Consider the following 10,782-nt stretch of genomic DNA (forward strand, 5'->3'; position numbering starts at 1 on the left):
TCACTAGGTGTTCTTGGTGATCTTATCAGTTCTTCAAAGTATCTTATAGCTTCACAAGGTTTGTTTCTCCTCTCTATTAGTTCCTTCTTAGACATAAGTTCATTTCTCAAATTAGAAATTTCTACATCCTTCATATCAAAAATCAAGTCTAGTAGTCATTTGTCTCTTGTCTTCTTCTACCATGATTTTTTCTTCCTCAAATTTCTTTTTTTGTTCAGTGACCTCACATAGTCTAATTTATTGGATTTCATGTTCTCTCTTCAATTCTCTGACTTCTTCATTCATAATGGTGTTCTTCTCCAACAATTCTACTATAGGTGCATCACTTTCACTTCAATTGTCATTGTCAAATAGTCCCCTCTCCCTTGTTTCTTGAAGTTGTTGCATTATGATCTATATGTCAAGCATCTAGATCTTAATGATCCTTCCCAATTTATAAACCTTCATCTCTAAGATCTTAACTCTCAATTTGTTAGACTTCTTCTAAGAGAATAGATCTCTAATACCAATTGTTGGAAGTCTTAATAGGAAAGTAAGATATTGGGAGGGGGGTGAATTAGGATCATTAATTTTTTTAGCTTCTTGAAGTAAATAAAAAATTAACTGCATTCACCACTAATCCATCTCTTATCTAAATCATGAACCATATAACCATAAACTTAAAATATTGAAATAGATCTAACTATGCATCACATCCATAAGCAAAAATTAAGCACAAAACACAAAATATTTGGTTACTCAAAAACCTTGCAAGGTGAAGGCAAAATTGGGGTGAGATGACACCCACAAATCTTCACTACTATAGAAATAAAGTGTGCCTATTAAGGCTACAATGTTTGACCACTTTTGATGAACTACCCTATGAGGGGTCTACTCTATTAAAAGTTTACAAGACTATTAAGTCTACCTTGGTTAAAGGCTTTAAACTTACAACTAAGTAAGCATTATGTTAGGATAGTTAAGTAGGCCTATTAGGACCAATTTATTAAGAGATTTACCTTGATCCACTTGTTAGAATGTCTCATTACTTGATCCTTTGGTTAACACTTGATGTTGGATTTCAAATCTTCTCTATCCTTGACTAATTTGACCTCTTAATCTAATAAACTTGGTTTTCCCCTTTATTTCTAGGTTTCTCTATTTGATCTCTACCTTTGATCATCAAACATAGCCTTCATTTCCTCTCTCCTTGACCTTCTCGCACATACATGATCATCCTACTAATTTAGGGTTTGAACCCTTCTTAAATAGATAGCTAGAGAAGACTCTAGATCAATATCAATGATTGAGAGTTCTCCTTTTTATTACTTAGTCCTTCTAATTTTTTGATTAGTTACTCTACCTTCCTAAGGATTGATGTCCTCTAAGAAAATGCATAAATACCTCCTTAGTTATCTCCACAATAAAAAAAATCTCACATAGAAGTTGGCTCAAAAATGGTTTCCATAAGTGTTTGTGTCATTACAAACACATATGCCAAAACTAATTTACTCAATACTTGAATATCTTGATGCTCGATCATAACAGATATTCATGTTGCCCCTTGGCTTCTATATGCTTTGCAGTAACTAACTTAGACATCATAAAATATATTTTCTTTTCTCAAAACTCTTTATCTTTACTTAGCATATGTTATGACTTAGTCCATACTAGGGTGCTTGGAAACCTTAGAATTTCTTAGTTTGTACTAAATATAAACAAGTCTATAAATATCTAGCCTTTATTGGGTGGCTCAGTCACAATGATGACTAACCAACTCTACCTAGAAAATGGCTAAGTGTTGGGCACTAATAAGAAACAAGTCTTAGAGATCAATAACCCAAAATTTTATACAATGATCTTAGAAGATCTAGATGAATTCCTTTTTGAGTTTGATATCCTCTATAGAAGCTATGATTATACAACTGGCACTAACAAGCTCAAATTGTTTCTAGACACTCTCAAGGATTCAACTCTTAGTCAGTTTATGGGTTCTGGAGGGTTTGTTGTCAGAGATTGTACTCAAACAAAGACATTTTTCTTAGAAAATTATAAAGAGTAATGTAGAGGTAATGACTTGAAGGGGGGTGATATATTTAAGATGCAACAAAAGGAAGATGAAAGCTTGGAGGATTGTGGCTTGTTCAAAATACAATAGAGAAGTAAATTTTGAGGGGGGCGTGAATTAGCACTTAAAATTGTCAACCTCAAAATCATGCACCACACATCCATCTCACAATCTATGTATATAAACTAAAATACCAAATTAAGCATATACATCCATAGCATGAAAGTAAAACATTCAACACATGCATGACACAAGATATTTGATTACCCAGAAACCCTCCAAGGGAAGGTAAAACTTGGGTGGGGATGACACCCACAAATCTTCACTACTATAGTGATAAAGTCTATCCAATGAAGGTTTGTGGGTGTCATCCCTACAAACTGCAACTTCAATGTTGTAACTTGGCCTCTAAATGACTCCTCATCCACTGATCACTTGGCATCTAAATAGCTTGGCACATATCATCTACTTGGCACTTGAGTGACTCGACACTTACTAGTTACTCGGCTCATACTAAATATTTGTCACTTAGCATATGCTATCTAACAACTTATGCTCAACATGTATTACTTGTTTGGTATGAACTAAGTAAATGACTTAAGTATATTGTCACTCATATATCAAAACTAATATGAGATTAACGATCTCCCCCTTTGACATGAGTGGAAAAATACTTAATCATATGAATAACCTTTAGCCTTCCAAGCATAACTCAAATAATATCCATCTACATACAAAATTTCAAGAACTTCAAAATTTTGCAAAAGTTTATGACTCATCAATCATACCTCAAAATTTAATAACTCCTCTTGAGTTGATTGTGTTGTTTTGTATTTGAATCAAAATTATTCCTCCTACTGAGTAGATTTCCATTAGCTAATCTATGTACTTTATTTATCAAAAATGGTAGGTCCCCCAAAAATATTATCTCTCCATCATATCTCCCCCATACTTATCTCTCCCTTTATCTCTTATTTCTCCCCCATTTTGACACTTATGTCAAAGGGTTATACACTTATAGTGTGTTTGTCCAAAAATGATTTGTGGATCTCAAGCATTATTTTCAAAGTGGCATCCAAATTATCACAAACTACCTCTAATTATTTAATTTGGATGGCCAATTCGAGAGCAAGGTGAACTAATCCTTCATGATTAGAAAGATGCAAATCTTTCTTCATGAGTGTTTTAGAAAAGGCTAGTTCCTTGTGGAATATCTCCATATGTGGAGTCAGAATAGACTGGATGTCGATCAGTTTAGCCTTGGTTTTTGCTTCATCTATATGTAACACTGCTAACTAACTCTAGGAGTTCAAAATATTCCTTAAATACTTCTCACTTTTTGCTAGATACTTTGGCAAAGTTATACCACATGATTTTCCAAACTTAGTATGTGACTCCTTATTTCTTATGTGAAGAGTGTTGGATTGCAAAATTTGGTGTATAAAGCGAAAATAATATCTAGTACTTTCTTCACACTATCAATTTTGGTTGATAACTCAAATAGCACTTGATATCTTTTCATAAACCTTATGTTGAAATTTCCTTTTAGACCATTCAAGTAATTTAACATTTGAATCTAGGTCTATGTTATTTATCTTCTCCACTAAGCTTATTGGTTGCTCTATGATCTGTTGGGTACAATTTTCTAATTGTGTGTTGTCTTTGATGTCACACAAATGTCATATCAGTTGTCAGTTAGTGCTTACTAAGATCACTTGGTTAGCAAGACAATTTTTCTTATCTACCAAGCGTTTCTATAGTTTACTCTACGAAGACAGTATCTACCAAGCTCACTTGGGTGTCAAAGGAAATTATGGTGAAAATAGTGTTAACTGAGTTCACATGGTTAACAAAGGAAAGTTGGATAGAGTTAGTGCTAAGTGAGTTCACTCGGTTACCAAAGGATTTTTGTAAGTTTGCAGTGTTAATTGAGCTTCTATTGGTTAACACAAGAAATCATCTCAGAACCAGTGTTTACCAAGCAAGGTTAGCTAATGAAGGATTTTGTTATTTTGGCATATGAAACTTAACTATTTCAAGTATTGGTTATAGCTCACTATGGTAATGATTATTGGTCACTCTAATTTTTAATGAGCTGACTTGACAGTCTGGATGATATAAATATAAGGTGAAGTTGTGATTTTCAAGTGTGTGTGCAAGTGTGTTGATTGAATTGAAAAGAAAAGAGAGGAAGTGAACTTGAAGGATAAGCAAGTATCCTTGTGGAGTAGAAAAATAATATTGAATCAGGAAGGATCAAGTATAAGAAAAAAAGAGATCTAGATTCAGCAATTCAATTGCATCACAATCAGGTCATTTCATTGTTACTCTCTAACCATTGTAACAGTGATCTAAAATCTCTTAACAGAGTTGGTTTAACTGCCAATTGTAAATCCTCTAACAAAGTGGAAATTCCATTGAACTTTTTTAAGACCTCTTGCAAGGCCAATCCTAATAGGGTGATTAAATCCTCTAACAAGGTTACACCTAATAGTGTGTTTTGTAACCTTTAATAGGGTTGGCTCCTAATAGGGCTCACTTCAAAAGAATGAAAAATAGTAACTAGTTACATTGATGGTTTTTCCCCAATTGGGTTTCCATGTTAAATTCTGGTGTCTCATGTGTTCATGTTATTTCTCTTATGCTTGCAAATTAATTAGTGTTAATGTTTTAAGATCTGCTAAAAGTAATTCACACTCTGCATATACTGAGTTACAACATTTTCTATGTGTTTACCGAGTGACAACAGCAATCAATTTTCTTAGTCTAAACTTTATTAATGACATATAAAGGATCTAGAATTTATTTTAGTGGTAACTAATTCACCCCCCCTCTCAATTACTCCTATATTTCCAACAATTGGTATCAGAGCTTTTGGTGCTTGCAAGAAAGGTCTGAAGGACCTAAGCTAAAGATCAAGATGTCTTACAAGAGATAAATTCCAAAGCTTAATAGAGATAACTTTTTAGCATGACAGGGACTCGTGAGACTTCATCTGGCCACCATTAGTGATTCAAGCTACAAATACCTTGATGAAGAATACAAAACTCCTACTAGTACATTATCTTTTGGAGATTTACTAAGAAAAAGAACCATAACATCATGATGATTGATATTGCATATGCTCTCAGTTATGATGAATTTGATGAGATCAAAGACTACAAAACTACTTTTGATATGTGGAACAAGCTAAAGGACATCTATGGTGGTGATGAAAATGTAAGGAGAGCCAAAGTAGAAAGCCTTAGAGGATAGTTTGATCAAATAAGAATGAGAGAAGATGAAAATGTTGCCAAATATGTGGAAAGAATCAAAGCTAGTGTCAGTGCAATCAGAGCTTCTAGAGGAGAAATCAAGGAAGAAACTATTGTAAGTAAAGTTCTCAAAACATTGCTTCCTATCTATGCAATTAGAGTATCTACTATTCAAGAAAAGAGATGTGAACCAAATCACAAATTAAGTTTGGATGCCTTAGTAGGAAGATTGACAGCTTTTGAGCTAGACAACTTTGTCAATTATGTTCCAGCTTCCAAAAATGTTGAGTTTGCATTTGAAGCTAAACTTTCACTCAAAGAAGAAGGCAAGAAAACAAAGGACATTTGGTCAAAAAGTGAAGAGGAAATAGAGGAAAGTTCAGATAGTGATCTTGAAGTTGTTGAAGCTTCACTTGCAAAGAAATATTCTAGAGGAAGAGAAAATTACAAAGGTAAGATTCCTTTAATCTACTTTTCATGTGAAGAAATTGGTCATATTGCTATCAGGTGCCCAAACAAAGAAAGAAAGGATGAGAAGAATAGCCACAAGTACAAAGGCAAGAAGGAATCCAAAAGTCACAAATCCTTCAAAGAAAAATGTAAGAAGACTTGTTTTATGGCTAAAGATTCTGACAATAGTGAAGATGAGATAGTATACATTGTTGTAAAAGATGAATTTGATGATGAAGGAGATAAGATGGTACTTATCTCTCATGTTAGTATAAATGACACATGGATCATAGATAGTGGATGTTCACATCATATGACTGGAGACAAAACAAAATTTGAACACTTTGAACACTATGATGGAGGTAGTGTAAGGTTTGGAAATAATGAACCTTGTTGCATAAAAGGGAAAGGTCGCATATCATTAACCAATAAACTTGTATGTGACAATGCCTATTGGATTGAAGGACTGAAACATAACCTACTAAGTGTAGCATAGCTAATAAACATTAGATTTAAGGTAGAATTCATGCATGGCAAGTAAATACTATTGGATGACAAAGGGAATCTGATTGAATCAGGCAAGCAAACAAGAGGTAACCTATTTATCTTGATCTTGGTGATTGCTTATGTTTTGTTGCTCAAATGGAAGAAAGTTGGTTATGGCCAAAAGACTATGTCATGTAAACTTTGATAATATGGTCAAGATAAGAAAATTTAGAAAATTAAGAGGTATCCCTAGTTTGAAGAAACCAGATGTTGGATTATGCAAAAATTGTTAGATTGGCAAAATGGGAAGGACTGGTTTTAAGAGCAAAAACTATCAATCTGAAGATGTCTTGAAAATTGTGCATACTGGCCTATGTGGACCCATTGGAATAGAAATTTATAGTGGAGAAAGATTCTTTATTCTTTTTGTTGATGACTACTCTAGAATGATGAGTGTTATGTATCTTAGAGAAAAGTTAGAAGCATTTGAGAAATTCAAATGGTATCTAGCAAGAGTAGAAAAAGAAGTAGGAAAAAGATTAAAATGCTTAAGGTTAGACAGAGGTGGTGAATTCATCTCCAATGAATTCAATAATTTTTGCATTGAAAGAGGAATTGAAAGGCAAGTATTAGCCCTTGGTACTCCTGAGTAGAATGGAATAGCTAAAAAAGAAACAAATCCATCATGGATTATGCAAGGACTCTAATGATTGAAAAGAATGTTGCTATCAAATACTAGAAGGAAGTCATCAGCACTATAGTTCATACTTTGGACTGAGTTCAGTTGAAGAAGGACTCACATAAAACTCCCTATGAATTATGGTATGGCTACAAACCCAATATATCTTACCTAAAAGTATTTGGCAGTAAATGTTATATCTTGAAAGAGTCTAGAAAAGGAAAGTTTGATGTGAAAGTTGATGAAGGTATATTCTTAGGATATTCCTACAAAAGTAAGGCATATAAATTCTTAAATTTGTCTACTCATAAAATCATAGAAAGTGCACATGTGAGAATTGATGAGTTTGCAAAAAAGACTGAAGAAGAAAGAAAAAGGGAACTAGAAGATTACAAAAGATTTGTTTACTTCAAACCTAATACATTGCAAATCACATCTAACAATAAGGACACTTCACCTCCTGAGTCCTCCACAACTTTTGAGTTGCAAGAAGTACAAACTGAGTCATAGGAACCCAAGTCACATTCTGAAGCTACTGAGCCAATGCCTATTGAGTTTGAATGACCTGAGCCTAAAGTTGAAATTCAAAATGAAGACAGTATAATTCATTCAAAAGGAAAAGAGCCTGTATTAGCTAAATATGTCAGAAGGCATCATGCACCTGATCATATTATTGGAGATAAATTAGAAGGTACTATGACAAGAAGAAAATTGATAGGTATGTGTTTACTTGTTGATTTTCAACCTAGAAGTGTTAAGGATGCTATAGAAAATGAAAGTCAGATTGAGGCAATGAACAAATAAATAGAACAGATAGAAAAGAACAAAACTTGGACTCTTGTTCCTAGGCCTAAAGATAAAAATGTGATTGGAAAAAAATGGGTATTCAAAAATAAGCTTAATGAAGATGGACACGTATCAAGAAAAAAAGCTAGATTAGTATGTAAAGGCTATTCTCAAGAAGAAGGAATTGATTATGGTGAGACTTTTGCTCCTGTTGCAAGATTACAAGGTGTTAGGACCCTGCTTGCATATGTAGCTCATAAAGGATTCAAAGTATATCAAATGGATGTTAAATCTGCATTTCTAAATGGAATTGTTGATGAAGAAGTCTACATTAAACAGCCAAAAGGTTTTGTTAATCCTAACAAAAGGGACATGGTCTGTAAATTACACAAAGCACTATATTGTCTCAAACAAGCTCTGAGAGCATGGTATGAAAGACTACATAACTACTTGATATAGATTGGTTTTCAGAGAACAAATGATAATAGTAGTCTATACATTAAGGAAGGACTAGATAATAAAATTGTGTTGGCAGAGATATTTGTGGATGATACTCTATTTATAGAAAATGATTATCTATGCAAAGCATTTTTAGAATAAATGAAGAAAGAGTTTGAGATGTCCATATTTGGTGAAATAAAATTCTTTGTTGGATTGCAGATACAACATAACAAGAATGGTATCTATATCACCCAATCCAAGTATGTAAAAGAGATACTCAAGAAGTTTGGTGTGGAAGATTCTAAACCAGTTGGTACCCCCATGTGTACTGGACTCAAGCTTACCAAAGATGATGATTCTAAAGAAGTAGATCAGACCTTATACAAATCAATGATTGAAAAATTATAGTATGTAGTTCACGCAAGGCTTGATATAGCCTTAGCAATTGGGATAGAGGCAAGATTCTTAGCTAAATGCAAAGAAAATCATATGATGGCAATCAAAAGAATCTTGAGATATCTAAAAGGTACTAAATACTATGGCTTATGGTACAAATTTGGAGGAAACTTGGACCTAAAGGTATTCACTAATGCTGATTGGGTAGGAAATCTTGATGATAGAAAAAGCACAAGTGGTGGAGCTTTCTTGCTTGGAAAAAGGTTGGTATCTTGGACAAGTAAGAAGCAAAACTACGCATCCCAATCCATAGCAGAAGTAGACTATGTAGCAATAGCAGAGAATTGTTCTAAAATTGTTTGGTTCAAACAATTGCTAGAAGGAATGAAAGTTGAAATCAAAGAGCCAGTAGTCATGTTTTTTGATAACACCAGTGCAATTAACATATAAAAGAACACAGTGATGCACTCCAAAACTAAGCATATTGCTATAAAATATAATTTTGTCAAAGAATTGGTGCAGGATAAAGAAATTAGATTGGAATATGTCCATACAAAAGAATAGATTGAAAACATATTCACCAAGCCATTACCTAAGGATGCATTCCTGTATCTAAGAGGTAAGTTAGGGGTCATTCCCCTATCTGAAGCTCACTAAATGAAGTTTTAGTGATGCATCAAAAGGAACCAAGTTGAAGATCATTTAGTTGATGCAACATAGTCAAGAGAATATTGCATATGAATCAGTACTCAAGGTACATTGATACTAATTTGGTATGTGTTGTCTTTGGCATGTGTTGTCAAAGAGGGAGAAGATTACTGTCATATCTTTCTGGAAAAAAAAATTGTCATTTCAAGATGGAGAAGTTATGTAATTCCTTTATAGAGGGAGATTACTGCATGAAAGAAGAATTTCTTATGTAAAATCAAAGAGGGAGAAATGTTTTGTCAAAAGAATCTTGTTCTCAAATTTCATTGTGCTATGACATGTTGTGTTTCCATCAATGCCAAAGAGGGAGATTGTTGGATACAACTGCCTAATTGTGTTTTGTCTTTGATGTCACAAAAATGTTATATCAGTTGTCAGTTAGTGCTTACTAAGCTCACTTGGTCAGAAAGATAGTTTTCCTTGTCTACCAAGCATTCCTAAAGTTTACTCTACGAAGACAGTGTCTACCGAGCTCAATCTGGCATCGAAGGCAACTATGGCAAAAACGGTGTTAACTGAGTTTACATGGTTAACAAAGGAAAGTTGGACAGAGTTAGTGCTAATTGAGTTCACTCGGTTACCAAAGGATTTTTGCAAGTTCGTAGTGTTAACTGAGCTTTTGTTGGTTAACATAGGAAATCATCTCAGAACTAATGTTTACTGAGCAGGGTCAGCTAATGAAGGATTTTGGTATTTTGGTATATGAAGCTTAACTATTTCAAGTATTGGTTATAGCTGACTATGGTAATGATTATTGGTCACTCTAATTTTTAATGAGCCGACTTGACAATCTAGATGATATAAATATAAGGTCAATTTGTGATTTTCAAGTGTGTGTGCAAGTTTGTTGATTGAATTGAAAAGAAAAGAGAGGGAGCAAACTTGAAGGATAAGAAAGTATCCTTGTGGAGTAGAAAAGTAATATTCGATCAAGAAGGATCAAGTATAAGTAGAAAATAGATTTGGATTCAGCAATTCAGTTGCATCACAATCAGGTCATTTCATTGTTACTTTCTAACCATTGTAGTAGTGATCTAGAATATTTTAATAGAATTGGTTAAATAGCCAATTGTAAATCCTCTAACAAGGTGGCAATTCCATTGAATTTTTTCAAGATCTCTTGCAAGGCCACTCATAATAGGGTGATTAAATCCTCTAACAAGGTCACACCTAACAGTGTGTTTTGTAACCTTTAACAAGGTTTGCTCCTAATAGGGCTCACTTCAGAAGAGTCAAAAATAGTAACTAGTTACATTGGTGGTTTTTCCCAAATTGGGTTTCCATGTTAAATCTTGGTGTCTCATGTGTTCATGTTATTTCTCTTATGCTTGCAAATTAAGTCCTATTAATGTTTTAAGATCTGCTAAAATTAATTCACACTCTACATATATCGAGTTACAACATTTTCTGTGTGTTTACCGAGTGATAGTAGTAATGAGTTTTCTTAGTCTAAATTTTATTATTGTCATCTAAGGGATCTAGGATTTATTTTAGTGGTAACTGATTCACACCCCCACCCCCCACCATCTTAGTTA

This window comes from Cupressus sempervirens, chromosome 4, assembly GCF_028749045.1.
Source record: "Cupressus sempervirens isolate cs-2001-9-10 chromosome 4, ASM2874904v1, whole genome shotgun sequence".
Classification (NCBI taxonomy): Eukaryota; Viridiplantae; Streptophyta; class Pinopsida; order Cupressales; family Cupressaceae; genus Cupressus; species Cupressus sempervirens.